The following is a 19,970-nucleotide window of genomic DNA, read 5'->3' on the forward strand; positions in this document are numbered from 1 at the left end:
TACGAAGAGATTGAAAGGGTTTAAGCGTCCACTTATAGGGGTGATATATTCACCCATATCACCAATTAACATTTCACGTAAAATATGTTTCCTTTTCACTTTTTTCGTTCACTAGCTTTATTGTAGTGAAAAAATTCCCCTGTTGTGAGATTTGTTGATGGAATTGTGTAAGCATTGAACAGCTGTTGCATTCAAAATCAACTATTGTGAATAAATTGTTGCCCCGATAACACCAGCCGAGAATGTATATTGGGGAATCACGGATGTGGCCGGCTCTCCGATTTCAGTGCAACGAATGATCTGGTAATTGGGGGAACCCTATTCTCTCAAAAACACATCCACAAGGTTCCAGGATCAGTAGACCAGGAACCAGATAGATCACATCACCATTAGCAGAAAATGGCGTGGCTCACTAGTTGAAGAGAAGCGGATGTCACTAGTGACCATAGCGGATGTTGCTCCCATCCCCCTGAAAATTGCATCCATCGGAGAACCCCATTAACCTTGGCCTGTCCAGAAGATTAGATCTTCGGAAGTTGAAACAGCCAACTATATCCGAAACATTCGCCGAACATCTCAACAGAGCTGTCACAAAGAATATTTTACTGAAGCCCGCGGAATCTCTATTGGATTTTCGCACACAAAACGTAGAGAATGGATATCTGACGAGACATAGAAGCTAATAATGGAGAGGAAAATTATCAAAGTCCAACTAAATAAAGACTCTTATATAAAATGAAATAAAGAACCCAGGAAAAGTTTCGCAGAACATGTCTGACTTAAAGGTCAGTGGGCCATTTTGTCTAAAAATGAAATTGAAGCATCTATAAAATTTCTAATGGGAGGATTTACGGAAAAAATGGATAAATTTATAAATACCGAGTAATATGCCAATATTTATATGTTTCATGGATTTGTACAATATATGAATAAATTTATAAGTATATGCTGGCGCAGTTATTACTTGGTGGTTGCTCAATTCTAAGTACGAATCCCTATTTTACTTTCAACTACCCAGCAATTCGACAGAGAGTCAATGCATCCAAAAAAGACAGTAATTTCCACTTATCACCTGGTTGGCTCTAATTCGGCTTTCATCACGAATGTAATCTTTGTAAACGTGGGTGAAGATAACCGTCACTTTAGTGTCCCCTTTGAGGTCGAGAGAGTGGACACTTAAAAAACAAACTTAAGCTTTTTGTATGTCTCTTCGTAATCTATGGGGTGACGATTGACTTCCTCATAGGACAAGCACATTTATATATAGCTAGTCACCTGGATAGTCGGTGGCTAGGAGTAACCCTAAGTGGTAGGTTAAATAGGTAATTCGGAACTGTGCGACCGAACTGCTGGGTAGTTAACCTTGAACGCCACTAATTACTACAAAACCGGTGAATTTCGCACTCGGGTGTCATTCAATATACTGAAAGTTAAGGTCTGCACGATGTAAATCCCACCTGGACTTATTATATTCAAGTAAAACAGTTCCTTGGTCTTGATCTCAATGAATATCTACCAGACTTCTACTTCTTCGTTATCGATTATTTGAAAGTTCTTTTTCTGTTTTGTTCGAAATTTAAAATGAAATTGTACATGCTTTGCTTTCAGTTTACCTGGTAAACATTCTTATTTTTTTTTTCTACATCTTTCATTTCTACTCAATTACCTTTTGTAGCAAACGAAGTGGTCATACTTTGAATTGATGCAGAAATAAAGCAAATCAAATTACTTGTAAAAAAGAAAAAAGAAGTATGCGTATGTAAGTAGTATTCATAGAAATGATACCAATTAGTTTCAGGGTCAAAATTATGAAAGTCTTAAAAAAGAAGTTTGATAAGAAAAATATGCTTATAAATTATTAAGGAATGAAATGTTTTGTAAATGTTTAATGTTTGAACATAAAGTTCTGATACTTTTTATTTTAATTTAATAAACCAAACAGTCATAGACACTACATTTTTCCAACAATTAAGGAGTTAACGATAAATATACCAACAATCAAATCTACTTATTTATTACCAAATTCTGCCATAAAACCTACATTTATCGTGGCATTATCCTTTATCAACGTTACTAGGTAATTATTATATTTGTAATTATGGTATAACAATAGGAAATCCTTAGAAAAACGCTAACAATATAAATTACAATATTATTACCGGCCTTATTCGCGTGTCCTGCTATACGTTAAAAAATAAAACTTTATAAACTCTAACGTATAATAAAAAGCACAACTTTTTCATGCCTTCTCTTCTCTCAAATGCAGCTAAAATCCCAACAGCTAATTAACACTTATGTATATAAAAAATTATGGTAATAAAAACCACCCACAACTTACCTTACAAACCGATTTTAAAGGGCTTTGTTGTCTTCAGAGTGTGCTTTTTAAAACTTAAACATTTCTAATGATGATGAATTAAGAAATCTGTAAGAAAAATAAAATAAAATTAGAATAATTTTTTTGTATTCAACTATAATTTCTATTTGAAAACCACATGAGAATTTAAATGAGCAAAATGCAAAAAAAAGTGAGAATAAATTTTGAAAGAATAGCATTATGTAGTATTTTTTATAACAATTATATATATAAAAACTGAATTGTATAGAAAAGAATTAAAAGGCCCATAAGCAATGCGGCATAAAAATTAAGTTTTGATTTTATAGCAAAAGAACGAGACTGAAAAAAAAACTGTTTTGTCAAAAAAAGCAAAAAAAAAACCCAAGTCACGTGGAATACAAAAGCAGACGTTTTGTATAAGTATATACTACAAATTCTACTACAAGTAGAATCTACCCAGCACACATTTATGCTTAAAAGCAAAGCATATGAGAAAATTTATACCACACTTAACTCCAGTCGCCATATAAAGTTCTTCGCAAATTCTAAAATTCTACAAAACAGCATTAACAATTGTACTTTTTGATTTCATTCGTACCAAATAATTTTTTTGGAATTTTATATCAATATGAAGCACTTTCAAAATTAACAGATTATTTGTATGGGCTAGCTTAGTCAATAAATAACTCTATTTGGTCACCAGATTGGTCCATAGACTAGATAGTCTATAGCCTCCTTATGGACTACACAACAGAGCAGTCTATAAACTAGGCAATAGACTACCCTATAGACTATTCTATAGGTTAGACATTAGTCTATATATTACAATGTTATATATTAGTCAAAAGGCAAATTCATAGAGTAGCCTATAAAGTAGACTAGACTCTAAAGACTAAAGACTAGATAATAGGATAGTCGGTAAAAAACCCAAAGACTTATTCATAGACTAGTGCCTAGTCTAATTTATAGACCAAACTATAGAAAATTCATTAGACTAGTCCAAAGTCTAGTAAAAAGTACTTAAAAAATCTATTCTAAATATCACATAAAAGACCTTTAGTATTATTTCAAATGTTAGCGATCGGATAAAAAATAAGTACTCTTTGTTGAAAGTTATTACTACTTGTCGGGATGTAATCTCTTCCAGGTTTCTAAACAATATGAGAAAATATAAACAAGAATTGTATGTTTACTCTTTAGAATTTATCGAAAGACTACCTACCTTTAAACTTCGTATCAGAAGTACAATTTCAGATTATTATTTCAATAAGAAAATAAGTTCAAAATTGTACAAAATGGTTCATTGGTGTACAATTGTACATTTGAGGATTGAAAGTACAATTGTAACAATTGTACCAACCCTGCACTAGCGTTCACATTTGACTCAGTGTAGCGATGATATTTAAATCGGTCCCTATTTTATCTATATAGTTATTATAACTTTATAGAATCTTTTAATTATGATAAAATTCAACATTAATGATTTGTACTATTATTAAACTCTGTATAGTTCGGTTCATAATTCATTCAAAGCCTCATGTGGAATATTTTTCAAAATTCGGAAAAGATCGATCTATTATAGGTTTCTTAAGTAGTAAGCCTTCTTTTTGAAAACCAGCTTTTAAGTGTGAGAGTGCTTTCTCCCCTAAGAGAGAAGCTTTTTGAAGCTTATTAGTATTGATTAATGTTGCATGTTCTCTTTGTGCCGACCACAGCTCTATAATCATCATACACATTTTTCGTTTTTCATTTAAAATAATGTTTGTTGGGCATTAGAATAGAAATCTAAAAGTTGTTGCTATTGGTTTCAATAAAATTAATTCGAAACAGGGGGCTTGCCATGAATTTTTAATGTATGAATATGAATGTTATTTGCTTTTAATTTTAAAAGCTGAACACAAAATATTTCTAAAAAAATTTTGAGTAAAAGTAAAATACCTAATTTTTATCGTAAATTACACGTTTCTAAAAGTATAATCTTCCGAAACTGAATTAAAATATATCATAAAATATCTGGAAATATAAAATATGTTTATTTTCACATCATTATTAATTAACCAATAGAGTGTCCCGAGAAACTACCTTTTTAAGGATCTCATATAGGAATATCTCTCAATCCATGCGTATTAATGTACTGAACACGAAAATCCCTACCAGCGATTGAAAATTTAGATTTCAGTAGAATATGGGTAATTTCGTGTCAAGTGTACCAACTCATAAAATCGATTTTGATGAAATTTGTATCAAGGTTAGTACTATTGGATGATCAGAGGTTAGAAATAAATTTTCACTATATCGGTCAAGAACTGCCGTACTTAAAGGGGGTCAAAGTTGGATATATTGGTCATAAGGGTTTTATTCCAATGAGTGTAACTGTGCACCTAATGGTCCTAGTAAAAATTATCCAAAGGAGCTCAGATATGTATTTATACCCTACACCACTTTAGTGGGGAGGGTATATTGGATTTGTGCTGATGTTTGTAACATACAAAAATATTCGTCCTAGACCCACCTTAAAGTATACCAATCGGCTTAGAATCGTTTTGAGTCGATTAAGCTATGTCCGTCCGTCTGGCTGGCTGTCCATGTAAACCTTGTGCGCAAGGTACAGGTCGCAATTTTCAAGGTAATTGGATGAAATTTGGCACGTACGTTTTATTTGACCCAAGGACGAAGCCTATTGAAAATGGTTAAAATCGGTCCATTATTTCACCTAGCCCCCATAGAACAGAACCCCCCGAAAAGGGCTTCTGAGCTAATAATTATGTTAAATATACAGATATATCGATAAAATACGGCACAACTAAGTTTTATAGAAGTCTTGATGAGCCTGCCAAATTTCATAAAGATCGGGCCCCATTTGACCCTAGCTCCCATACAAAGTCCCCTTCAGAAAATTACTTGAATGTCCCAAATTAACTTATAAACACAAATATCGCGATGAAATTCAGCACAATAAAATATTATGTAAATATATTCACAAACTTTTATCGGGCTTGGTCCATATTTGCCCCTAGCCCCCATATAAAGCCTCTTTCAGAAAATTAGTTTTTCATCCATAAATTGCTTAAATGTATCGGAACAAGGGAATATTGAAGATAAATGCTTTATTATAAAAAATAAATCACATTTAATATTCATAACTGGTGTAGGGTATCATAAGGTCGGCCACGCCCGACTATACTTTCTTACTTGTTTTTATTTCTAATTTGTGTCTGACCTACTATCCCCTAATACTAACCTTGGTGCAAATTTCATCCAAATCGGAAGACATCGATTTTAAAAGTTGGGTCACTTGACACGAAATTTCCCATATGTAAAATAAAAATCTGTAATGTTTCCAAGCGTTTATTTATCTCGTTAGTCTACTATGGGTTAAATTTTAATCCTTACATACAAAGGAAAGGATTTTGTGAATTTTTAATTCCGATAATTAGACATCATAATCAAGTGTACAATGTCAACAAATATGAAAAATTGAAATTTGTTTCTATTTTAGTGAACATTGCTAGGAAAATTTAAAAACCAGCAAAAAAAAGCAATGGCAATAATGGTAGTGGAATGTGTGTGTGTTGGTTATTGTGGTTAGATATTTTCATTGTTCTTTGGCCACTTTTTCTCTCCCTGTTTTTCAACATTTGTTGCCAGTACGTTGGTTTCATATCACAACAAAAAGTACTCACACAAACACTACAACAATAGGCTAGAAATTTAAGTTTATTGTTAATGTCGAGGTAGCTCGGTTTTGTGGTTAATGGGGTTTGAGGCAAAACTGTTATGTTGCCAGTTTCTATATTTGCAAATATACATATATGTCGTTTTTGTTGATGTCAATTTTTATTTGTCTACGTTTCAGTAGAGGCTAAGGGAGTAATGGATTTGAGGTTTGCAAAAAAATTTATTTCGATGTAGTTTTCTTACGCATTGAATTGGCTTTTTCAATACAAAACACTTTATTTTTGTTAAATATTTGCAGTTAAAAAACTTAAAATTAAAGTGTTGTGTATAAAAAATATCTGACACAAAAACTGGCTCAACTATTGTTGCATAACAAGTCAATGAACACCACAACAGGGCGTCCAGCCATTGAATAAGTTTATTTGCAACACCAAATGTTGTACTAAGAATTTATGTTCATTTTTTTGTTGCATTCTAACTACAACAAAAACAAGAAAAAAAACATTCAATAAATTGCGTTTGCTGTTGTAAATAGAATTGTAAATATTGTTGGCAACATTGTTTAGAACTGTTAACAAAGTTATGGAGACATGACAAAAAAAAAGAAGGAAAAAAGTAACAGGACACTCTTAGTTACAACATGAGTAACATGACAACACAACAGTTGTTTGTTGTTGGCTAATTTTATTAGCCAACTTTTTTATTTTTGCTTCTTTTTCGTTTTTTTTTTTTTTTTTTTCGAAAAAAAGTTTTCTTCTTTTTCCAATAAAGTCGTTAAAATTGAAAACATATTGTCATGACAAAATTGTCAGGGTGTTTGTAATTTTTTCTTCTTTTTTCAGAATTTAAAGGTAGAATCAGAAATTTTTCTTAAATTGTTTAAATTTTATGTTCACACCACAAAGTATAGCAAAGTGTCTGGCTATAGAAATTCTTATATAACATTTGGTATTTAAGATTTTATTGTCCTTAACTATTAAATTATTGTAAATAAACTATTTAAATTGTTATACAATTTGTGGTTAATATATTTACGAGCATGTAAAATAACATCATGTTTTTTTGGTATTTTTATTGTTAAGAATTTTGCTAATAACAATAAATAAATGTTGCAAAATACCTTAACAATTAAAAAAATCTATACATATGTACATACTCGTATACATAGAGTATAAAATACCCGTCACATTGTTTACTTATAAAATACAAGTTTTTTTTACAAAAATTACATCAAGTTACAAGCAGATATACATACATTGATACTTTATATCACTATACAGGTTTTACTGAAATTTGAATCGCATAAAAACAACGGTACACTTTAATATATACCAAACAAGTCAAAATCACTTTACGAATCCATCCCTTTGTCGAGCCAAGTAAAGCCTTGTAATCGAACTCGCAAGGTTCGTTTGCATAAAGTCCGTACGTATTAGGCGGCGTATTTTTTGAGCCCTCAAATCTAAAAGGCAGAACTTATTGATCTGGCAACATACCCTAGAGATATATTTAGTTGACCAAAGCAAGATCTCCATTGCTTTCTTATACACAAAAGATACTTTGCGGTAGGTGAGCAATAAACTGAGTTAATCTCAAAACATACCCGGCCAAAGATGGAAACTTTATAGATAATACAAAGACGGAAAAGACATGTATCTATCAACATTCTTCCGATCTAATAAGACCCATTTCAGCCAAACTATGCATCCTGTCATTTTTATATATTAACTTATTTCTAACATAATTATTATTATTATTATTATTATTATTATTATTATTATTATTATTATTATTATTATTATTATTATTATTATTATTATTATTATTATTATTATTATTATTATTATATAGTAATTATATAGGCAACAGCACCGACTTTAAACAACTACAACAAGGTAATGTTTTATCGTGGTACCGCATATGTAGATTCTGTGTTTAGACCGCGATTCAAATTATTCGCCTAGTTTATAGCACCGGCAGATCAGAGGTATTGTTGGTAGCGGTTTATTAATTAACAAAAGTTTCAAATTTTGTTAGGATAGGTTGATATTTGAATCGGGACGGACGTTTAGGTTTTATATCTAAACTAGAAATAACATTTGAAACTTGCTTTGGTTTCGCCTTGGTTTAAATTACGTACATAACTGGCTCTAGCACCCTATATATGTATAGGTTCAAAGAATAGCAAGATCGGACTTGATGGACTATACTTTCACACTTGTTTTTATATGTGTAAGTAGTTTTTTTGAGTTACCAAAATAAATTGATGGATGTTCATTCATCCATCCATCTTATTTGACTTTCTATTGTAAAATATATTTTATTAGGGTGATTTTTGTTTCACATCCTTTCGAAGTAAGAAATTCAGACAATAATTCTTACGATTTATACTTTTATAAGACTTAAACCCATATTCTCAATCTACGTTTAGATATTCTACCGGTTAAAATAATTTTTTTACGAGAACTGTCAATATATCGTTTCGATAAAAAAAATAACAAGACATTGACAAAATGTATCAAAATTTTTAAGAGATTTTTGAGTTCTAAATTGAAATTTGAAACAAGTTATAATGCAGGAGCGTTCCCTGCGTTATAAAATGGCCGAGCAAAATATGGAAATGTGATTATTATTGCTAAGAAACTTATTTATATAGAATATCAAAGTGAGGATAATTTTCGAAGGGGTTTATTATGGGCCGAAATCTATACAATTTGATAGACCAATTAAGTATTTTAAACAGTTTAAGTCACAGAGCTCATTTGCAGATGTCAACTGTGGATTGACGGACATTGCTTAATTGGCTCAGAAAATTATTCTGGACCCATAATATTTATTCAAAATTTCACATGATTAGAATGTGAGCAGAAATCTGTATCATATTCTGTGAAATATACAAATGACAAATTTTCACAGAAAAACAAACACCTTAAGAAAATATTTACAAAACTTTGACATCATTATCATCATCAGTTACAAATCACTATGTAATGATTATGATTTATAATAATGATGCTGATGACTTTGTGATTGTACTCTATTGTAGTCAATGCAATTCTATAGCAGTTTGAATATAGTAAAATATAATAATAGAAGCAACATATTGACATACAAAAGTATCTATAAATAGTAGTAAAAGCTATAGCAATTTATACAACAATCAAAGGAAATATGTAAATTTAGTAGAAAATCTAAAGTCAAACTCTTATATATACAAAATATTTATTTGTTCTGTTTATTTTTTCTAGTACATATGTATATATTTTTCTTTGTTAAAATTTTTTGTTATTTTCTTTTATTTGAAAAATGTATTTATAACCTTAAACTTTGTATATACAAAAAAATGTTTCATATTATTTTATATCACAATATTGAATGAACAAAATGTCATGTATTCATAGATGTAGGTTGAGTTTAAAATTCTTTAGTGACCTTTCTTTGTCTGAGCCTTTATGCTGTCTAGAGTTGTCAAATTATTCGAATTTTATTTTGTTAGAATAAAAATTCACTAAAAATTTATTGTTCAAGTAATCGAATCTAAAATGTCCATTATTAATTGTACAAATAAAGAGTTAATATTTTTATTCGAACAATTTAATTTATGAGCAAAATTTTTAATGATAATTTTTACACTAATTAACGGATTTTTTTTTTTATTTTCACTACATTAAATATATGCATGCACGTATTTATGTATTCGATTATTCGAATATTATTATAAACTGAAGAATTTTATAAATTCGAATAAAAATTGTATTTTTTCCTCCATTATGCAAATAATTTTTATATGAATGTAAACCCTACTATGATGGTTGGTATGTTGGTATTTTTTTTTACTAGAATGCGTGTTATTTTAAAAATTGGATTGTTATTGTATGTCAGTGTTATGTTCGATTAAATTTAAAAAGGTCTCATATAAATTTTTCTAAAAAAAAGATAATATTTCTGTACACATTTCATAAAAATTTTAAATTACCACATATGACAACATATTTCGATATCGAAAATAAATAATGAGAATTACGTAAAATTTTAATCGTCCACGTTGGTATTAGATCGAAAAGAATTGGCGCAATATCTTTTAAAATTTTAACTTACTTTAGTCAATATTATTTGCTAAATTTACATAAGAAATTCAGTCTTTCATAAAAACAATGAAAAGTATGAATTCGTTTTATTATTAAACAGTCCAAAAGAACTCGTTAAGATAAAGAGTTAATTATAGTCTGAAGACCTCAGACCTTCACCAGTAATTCACTACTTTAGCACAAACTATGGATTGTTAATGAGAAAAATATATCAGGTTCAAAATATTAACAAAGGTTGTCTCTTCTCTTCAGAATAATAAAGGTATTATGAAATATTGAATTAATTACTTAAAGTACGTTCACATCTATCATATATTTGATGAGAATACGTAACTTTAGTAAATATTTTGATCTTACATGTTCTTTGAAATTGCAAGTAATTTCGAAACATATAATAAAAATGTTCTAAATTTATAACTTTAAAGATACATTATATTGAAAGGGAATCAAAATGTCGATTTATTAGAGATCATACAATTTTCGTAAAATATTTAGTAGGTGTGAATCTACTTTTAGTGTTGGATCCTCGTACTCTAACACACTCTTATCAAAGTCAAATAAAAAACCACTTTAACAAATTTTAATGCAAATTTCTAGTCAAAAACTGACAATATTTGTTTTTATGCATATGAAATAGGAATTACATATTAGGGTGCTTCCAAAAAAGGTGTTGCACAATTTTGAATAAAATACTTCAGGTGTGCTACTTATTTTTCCTATGACTACTACATAGCTTACTTAGAAGAACTTTAATTTTTAGCTTTGAGATTTTTTTTTTAGGTAAAAACTAAAATATTTTTGTAAAAACTTATAGTAGTTACAGTGGACGTATCAAATCCTACTTTTTTTCGAAAACAAAACTACTTACTTAACTCCTTATTTGCAGGCGACCGTAGTAAGCACTTACCCAAGTCCCTATTTGTAAGCGAGCGCGGTAAGTACTTTCCTCTAATGTGATCACTATGTCAAAATAATGACTTAAAATGATTTTGTGAAAGTAAATTTACATTTAGCATTTTCAATGTATGTTTTTGCTGGGTATCTATTAGGGTGATCGCCTCGGTTTTAAAACCTGCTTTACCAGTGTCGGTTTTTTCTAAATGTTGATTTTTCGAATATCGAATAACCCGGTTTTTTTACTTTTTAAAAACCGGTTTCGAATACTTTTATTTGCTTTGTATTCAAAGATTACTTAAATTAATTTTTGAAGTAAATAATAATACAGCCCGTCTAAATTTGAAAAATATTGCAGTACAGGAACTAGAGTATATTTTTTCTAAAGCACCTTTGGTTAAACTTTTTTGATTTTATTAATTAATTAACAAATTTTATTTGTAAAATTGATTGGAATAACTGCTTGATAAAATTTTACCAATCTTAAGATTATATTCCTATAACAATAATTAATTTGCGGCTGAAATATTATGGAAGTGTTGGAATGCCTATGAAAATTGCCTAAGCAGGGATTTTAGAATAAGCTAGGATTACAAAGTTCCTTATGTTTAACAGAAGTGTCCCACTTTTTTCCTAATTTTTTTATATTAAAGAAATAATGTAAATCAGACGACTAGATCTAAAGTTATAATCTTTTAAACTGTTAAAAATCAGTTCGGGCCATGTTTTATTAATCAAATTTAAACATAAACGTTAATTTTTTCAAATTAAAATAGATTTTTTATTTATAATGAAAAACCGGTTAACCGGTTTTTTCTGAATTTGAAAAATATCAACCGGTTTTTTTAAATGTCAACTATTCGAACTATTCGAAAACCGGTTTTTGGAAAATGTCGAATAATCGATCACCCTAGTATCTATACATATCGAACATAGCATCTGAAATATATTCAAAATTCTGGGAAAATCACTAGTTTGTACGGAATTTTGCTCATATCTCCGTTATTTATTGAAGAAGTTTGCTGGAATAGAAATATTGAAGATTTGAATCCGCAAGATATCTGAGGTCTTCAGAAAACTGTTTTCGATCAACAAAATAACAGACGTACATAGCTAAATCAGGATTCAGAATACACGTTTTTGGGATCGTAAAATAATATTCTGGAAATTAAAATCGAAATAACACCTTCCACACGAAGGTGAGGGGTTAATGAGAAGAACTTTAAAGTAGTATGGTCCGGTTTTACAGCTTTAACAAGACTGCAAGCAATTTAAAAGGGCGTTAAGCCAGATATCTCGATCTTCCTTCTTTTCTCCCTAGAAATTTGAAGCAGTCTACTGTTATGGTGAACATTCATTCATATGAAATGGCAATATATTTGTAACAGCTTTAATTCTACTCAATAACACATTGTTAAAGTCAACACACTTTAAATATTGTGTATTTCATTTAATTTTTTTCTTGTTTGTCTGAAAATCTAAAATGATATTACATACCTACAGACATACATATGTATGTATGTTTTGTAAAAACCTTTTAGAATATTGTACAATTTCACAATATTGTATAGAGAGATTCGTATGTGAGTTTTGCATTTATATTGCCACAATACAAGCAAATAAAGGCAACTTATCTACATACCTGTATATATTGTATATTGTATTTACGTGCGTGCCACAACGATTTGTTTTACTCTAGTGATTTTCCTCTGCTTTTTGCGCTATTTTGTAAAACAATTTAAATTTCAAAATTGCCTTATACTAGTAGAGGTAAAAGCGACGTATTGTGGAACAATTTGGAAACAGTGATTGAAAAGTATTAATTAAAAAAATAACATTACTACAGCTATTATTAGTGTCTTTTAAATTATAACAACAACTTCCTAGGAAGTGGAATGTAAGCACTTATTTAGAACTTACGTTTCTTAGCTTTTTAGCAAACTGTTGGCTTCAGATTTGATTTGGCTATTTGAGCAATTTTCAAAATTTCTCCTAAAATAAAAACATTTGAAAATTTAAGTGAAAAATAAGCAACTTTGTGTTTTTGCCTGCTGTTTAATGAACTAATTCCTTTAAATTCTAGTTTGTTTGTTGCTTTTATTCCCCATTTCTATTATTTTGCAAACACTTTTTTTCATTTGTTGTTGCATTTCAATTGCCATGAATTCTAAAGTGAAATTCTATTATTAGTATTTTGTGCATATAGACTGGTAGTTATTGGTTAAAAGAGTGAAAAGGAAAAACCCGCAACAACAAGAGCAATAATAAACAAATTGCAACAATGTTGCTGGTAGTATATGAGTAAGTGCTTCAGTTGGGGTGAGTAAAACTCCAGTGCGTAGTGGTTTAGTTTTGTTACATGGTTAATGCATTGGCGATTACAGTGATGATGAAAAACAAAATGTATTAAATATTTGGTAAAAAGTTAACAATTATAAAGGATTCTCTAAAAGTTTTAGCATTTTTATTTTAACGTTTGAAACAGGATTACAATTATAATTAAGTTAAAGACGTACCCTCAATGAGCCAGTAGGACAATACATTTTATGAGTCAATTTGATGCATTAAATCAAAACAAGTCTAAAATAATACAATTTGTCGCTATCCACTATTGTTACATAAACACCACTATTATTACATAATTGTATTCCATTGACACACGGCTGATTTCACTTGTTGTGGTAAATACTGAAAATTAGGGTGGTCCTTCTTACTCATCTTGAAATTTCCCAGAGTACTTGTAAGATTTGAAGGTTAACTAGTAAGAAATTATAGTCGGACGAGGCCGAACATATTAGGGTATTATATGTTCGACCAGTTATAATAATAAAATATGATATAGCTTTTATAATAAAGCATTTATGTTGAATTGTACCTTGCCATTTATTGTTGAATAAAAATGTGGATATTTAAGTCATAATCTGAATGGGGCTTCGTATAGGGGATAGGGTCAAATGAGGCCCTATCATTATAAAATTCATCAGGGTCATCAAGGCTAGTATAGAACTTGGTTTTGCAGCTTTTTGTCAAGATACGAGTATATTAAACATAATTATGAGCTTAAGAGCCCTATTCGGGAAGTTCAGTTGTATGGGGCCTAGCTGAAATAATGGGTATAGGAGCAATATTATTGTGCGTTACAAACATCAGCACAAACCCAATTGACCCTCCGCACTAAAGTGGTGTAGGGTACAAAAATTTCGTTACAGAACTTTAAAAATATCCAAAATAATAAGTGCAAACAGAACCACTTCAGATTCTTGAATATCCATCCATGTATCTAGAAATGTCACCATTACTTCTCAAACACTTTTTGCGAAACATTGTTAAGATTCTAGGAAACGTTTAAGGAATTTTCAAGAACTGGTTCTTGAACACCTGTTATAGATTGGAACTACACTAGTGCAACATAACAAATAAATTCAATAATTAAATAAAACTTTAAGATCAATTAATTCTTAATTGAATAAATTAAATATTTAATAAAAATAACATTTAAAATTTAGTTGAGATCAAGATTTTCAATCGCAGATAGGGAACTGAGGACCCTTTCAAAAAAATTGTTTTTTATTTTTCTTGTATTTAGTATATTAAAACGCATTGTTTTAGATTTATTCCTCCAAAAAAGTAGTCCACGGGACACCCTAGTGTATACGTTCTCAAAAGGGTGACAAATTCGAACAACACAAAAATTATTGATTAAAGAACGTTTCGACAGAAACAGTTCTAACGTTGACATAGTCGAAAATAAACCGTTGGTCTCAAAGTCAAAATAGAAAGAGTACAGGCTTTAATCATGCGTTTTAGAACTAGCGGTGTAACTAAACTCTGTAAAAATTAGGAATGCCCCTAATACTCCCAATTACTATTTATGCAATTGCTCAATTACCACAGCCCATCATCGACACCGACACAAAATATTTATTTATATTCACTCGTGGTTTATACAAACAGATAAACACAGCCAGCGCCCCCATGTGATTTTTAAAATTCATAAAACCACATTAATTGTTCCTTAAGCGTTGCACATATTTAGTCATTTAAGCGCAAGGAACAAAGAGTGCAACGACTTTGTAGCAGTAGTAGTTTTCGCTGCACATATTCCACCCATAATTTTTTAGTCCTTGTTGTTTGCTTATCATTATACAATCAAGTGTAAAGGGGGCAAAAGAACATACAAAATATAGAGACAGAAAAAAAAAACAAAGACAATTTATGCAATGACATACTCGCTAACATGGAATAGCTAAAAATGTACTATAGCTGGTAGAAAGACAGACAGACAAACAGACAGACAGGCTGGCTGGTTGCCTGGCAAGAAATTTCAAACTTTAATACAAAAGATTGTGTGTGAAAAGCCGCTTGCCAAAAACAGGAATAAAGTGGAGAAAAAAAAACAACAACTCATGTGAAATGCAATGAATTGGCAAACAACACAATTGACTCGGTGCTCGGTAATCAGCAAATAGAAAAATACACACACAAGACACAAGTCTGTATGCACAATCATGCGGGTATGTGTTTACAAAATCCTTCTTACACAGACACATTCATATGCAGAGACAGAAAGAACGTTATAATAGCATATCCTGCAGTAAAGTTTGGCAGGATAAACCATGTGTCACACAAGGAGGAAAAAAAACAACACGGAAAATAAAATGGAAAACCATAACCATAAGGAAAACATGTAAAGAAAATAAGCCAATAGAATAGAACAAACAAACTGAAATAAAAAGAAAAACACCAACAAAAAAAAAAAAAAATAAGTTGCATTTGTATTGAAGCAGAGTTTTTACACTCGAAAGTGAATATTTTCTTAAGTTGTAGTCGTCGTAAGAAATTAACTTCAAATAAATTGTAAGTGTTTTGGATCAATTCTAGACCGATCTTCACAAATCTGAAATGTATTTTGAAAACTATTTATAAACTTAAAATAAGTGTCGACTAATCTAGTCCATAGACTATTCAAAAGACTAGTTCATAGAACAGTTCCAAGATTAGCTTATAGACTAGTCTATAGACGAGTCAATAGCCTAAATGAGTCAATAGATTAGTACATAGACTATCCAATAGACTAGTCTAGACTAACGTATAGTCCAGTCAATATCACATTGACTACTCCATAGACTATTCAAAAGACTAGTTCATAGAACATTTTAAAGAGTAGCTAATAGACTAGCCTAGTACATGGGCTTCCAAAAGACTAGTCCATAGACTATTCAACAGTCTTGTCCATAAACTATTATAGACTAATCAACAGACTTGTCCATAGACTATTATAGAAACTTCAAATAAGTGTCGACTAATCTAGTTCATAGACTATTCAAAAGACTAGTTCATAGAACAGTTCCAAGATTAGCTTATAGGCTAGTCTATAGACGAGTCCATTGTCTAAACGATTCAATAGACTAGTACATAGACTATCCAATAGACTAGTCTAGACTAACGTATAGTCCAGTCAATATTACATTGACTACTCCAAGGACTATTCAAAAGACTAGTTCATAGAACATTTTAAAGAGTAGCTAATAGACTAGTCTATAGACGAGTCAATAGACTAGTACATGGGCTTCCAATAGACTAGTCCATAGACTATTACAGACTAATCCACGGACAATTCAATAGACTAGTACAAACAATAGTCAATAGACTCAATTACTAGTCAATAGACTTAATTACTAGTCAATAGACTCAAATACTAGTCAATAGACTAGTCCAAATACTAGTCTTTGCTGTAGTCAATAGAATAGTCAATAGGGTAGCCCATAGATTAGTCAGTAGAATAGACTACTCAATGGACTAGTGCACAGACTAATTTAGAGGCTATGGACTAGCCTATTCCATATATTTGTTAATAAACTAGTACATAGGCTTGTCAATAGACTATAGTAGTCCATAGGTAAACAGACTAGTCTATAGACTAGTACACAGACTATAGTAGTCCATAGGTAAACAGACTAGTCTATAGACTAGTACACAGACTACTCCATATACCATTCCATAGACTTGGCAATAAGTAAGTCATTACTAGACTCATTCTAAGTAATACAGGCGGTACGTAGTATATATATTCATTGAAATGCAAGACTTGTCAATAAACTAGTCCATAGACTATAGTAGTCCATAGACTAGTTTATAAACTAGTACACTTACTATTCGATATACCATTCCATAGACTTGTCAATAAGTAAGTAATTACTATACTCATGGTAAGTAATGCAGGCGGTATATAGTATTCATTGAAATGTTACTTCTTGAGTAAGTACAAGTCATTATCATGTTTTTGCTGGGATACTCAACTTTATTGTTCTTCATTACAATGTTGCAACTTCATTTTTCATTTGCAATTCTATTTGAAATTTTCTTTTGAGTCTATGCAACTAAGACTAGCAAGACTACGCTGGCAAAAGGAATATATAAAAGATGTAAAAAAATATAAGAATAATAACAAAAATCGATATTAAAGTTTTAAAAGATTAAATTATATGTAGAGTACACTCTACTACACTTCGTTTAAATGCATTCTATGTGTCTTTCTCTCCATCCGTCCGTCCCCCAACTGTTAGTCTCACTCACTGTGAGTAAGTAATCTCTGACACTAATGTAAATTTTCCACACACTGCCGAAGAAGATCAAGTATGACATAAAATATTGATTCCAACAACCAAAGCAGTACAAGGGAAATGTATTTTACAGCAAAAAAAAGTGAACAAAACTAGAAGAGCAGCAGCAATAGAAAAAAAGGCCATAAATAATAACAAGTAGTATGTTATGGTAAATATGCATTGCATATGTTATGACTTTGTATTGCATACTTTAAGGAGCTTAACAACTACACAGCACTTAACTCACACACACACACTCATACATTCACATACACAAAGTAGAAAATAATGAGCATTTATGGCAAATGCAAATAGATTAAAGTCAGTAAAATGTATTTGAAAAGTACACAAGTATGTGCAACAGAGAAAAAGAGCAAAAAAAAGCCAAAGAACTTATTGGCTTGTTTATAAAATCTTAAAAGCTCAAGGCTAAATTGAGAATCCTTTTCAGCCTTAAAGTATGCAACAACAAAAATATTTAAATATACTAGTACATACATAGATTTTCTCATATAATTTATGCAAATAATAATAAATTATTATTGTCTAGCCTTAGGCTACATAAGTATGTTAGTATTAATGGCTGGTGGTTTTGGTTTTGGGTGTCCCAGACTATAGTCATAATGAGGGTGTTGGTATTTTGATTGTTACGCTTAGCAATAGGATTAACAGTAAATTATACTAAACCATAAAATGCTTTAACAAATTTATTACTAATTGCAAATAAATGTTTACAACTAACATGTACGAAAATATTTTGCATGTACACACACACATATGTATGTAAGGATATGTATGTGTTAATTATAAATCATTTATAACATCAGCAATAACAACAAAATATTTTCTAATAATCTAACAGGAGTAATTTGTTGCTTCTGCTGCTGTTGTAGTTGTTATTGGCTTTAATGCTAAATATCTTGTTCAAAAACATAATCATATTCTCTATTGCCAATGACAGCCCTGCCAATATCCATTTTAAGCAGAAGACAATGATGATGTTATTTATTTGGAATTGCACTCAATTGTTTTGAAATGTATGTGTGTCTGGACAGAGTATGGTTGATGTCATACTAAGCACACGCGTGCTGTATCGCCTCTTATGACCTGGAAATAAACTGGGAAATGCATTGTTGTTATGTGCAATCAAAGCCATGTGCATGTTGGAATTACATTCTCATTTGAGATTATTACCATTTACAAAGCTTGTTGGCCAATAATGATTTTAGCTTATGATTTAAATGCACGACTATTAAATATTTGCAAAAGAATTTTTTAATAAAAAGAATAACTTTAATTAAGGGTTTAAACTTTATTGCAGGCTTTTGGGGTTAATGATTTCAAAAAGTTATTCATTTCATGATCAATAACAATTACCTGTAATGTGTAATTGAGCAATAACCAGTTACAATTATTTTCAATTGTAATAGAAGTTTTTCCAATTACAATTACTTGTGATGTGTAATTAAGCAATAACCAATTATGAACTTGTAATTGTAGTTTTCCCAATTACAATTATTTTAAATGTGTAATTGAGCAATTAGCAATTACAATTCCTTGTAATTGTAATTGAAGATTTACCAATTACTTACTAGAAACTGTAATTGACGTTTTGCAAATTACAATTACCTGTACAGGGAGCTAATTATGGCTTTCCAAATCGATCGAAACTTCAATAGAATTTACAAAAATGTTATTAGAAATTTCGATTTTCAATTGCAATAGAAGTTTTTTCAATTACAATTACTTGTTATGTGTAATTAAGCAATAACCAATTATGAACTTGTAATTGCAGTTTTGCCAATTACAACTATTTGTAATGTTTAAGTGAGCAATAACCTATTTCCAAATTCCTTGTAATTGTTATTGATGTTTTACCAATTACGTACTTAAAACTGTAATTAAAGTATTGCAAATTACAATTACCTGTACAGTGAGCAAATTATGGCATTCCAAAGCGATCGAAAATTCAATAGAAATTTTACAAAAATTTTTAGAAATTAGAAATTAGAAATTTCGATCGCTTTCGAATCCCAAAATTTGGACCTAGTTTTACGTTATCTTATAAGGACAGACTCATCTTATGTTTTTATTAAAATATTTCCCAAAACAAGTACATTTGTTTGTGACATTTCTCATTCAAATGCTGTATTAATGCCCACGTCAGACTACTAAACTTGTGGAATGATGACTCATAAAATGCATGTAGTCCAAATTTCTATAATCCTCCTTCTACATCTCGAAATTTTTTAAATTTATTTTAACATTTTTATTTAATAACAACATTTACAACATTTTATCTTGAAAAGACTAAATTGCTACAATTTTTCTGTTAATTAATTTAAAAATTATTAAGCAAAAACAATT

At 30.2% G+C, this 19,970-nt stretch overlaps 1 protein-coding gene across 2 annotated transcripts in view; it reads right to left on the reverse strand.

Annotated features, from left to right (window-relative positions):
- The window catches only part of LOC119605460 (serine-rich adhesin for platelets), a 188,941-nt gene that overhangs the window by 88,232 nt on the left and 80,739 nt on the right, over positions 1–19,970 (reverse strand). For both annotated transcript variants that reach the window (XM_037958599.1, XM_037958590.1), the window contains exon 3: positions 2,339–2,425. The gene's annotated coding sequence lies outside the window, so the exon portion shown is untranslated. The remainder of the gene's footprint in view (positions 1–2,338; positions 2,426–19,970) is intronic.

This window comes from Lucilia sericata, unplaced genomic scaffold, assembly GCF_015586225.1.
Source record: "Lucilia sericata isolate MDLA Ls3-8-SP2 unplaced genomic scaffold, ASM1558622v1 Contig000015F_arrow, whole genome shotgun sequence".
Taxonomy (NCBI): Eukaryota; Metazoa; Arthropoda; class Insecta; order Diptera; family Calliphoridae; genus Lucilia; species Lucilia sericata.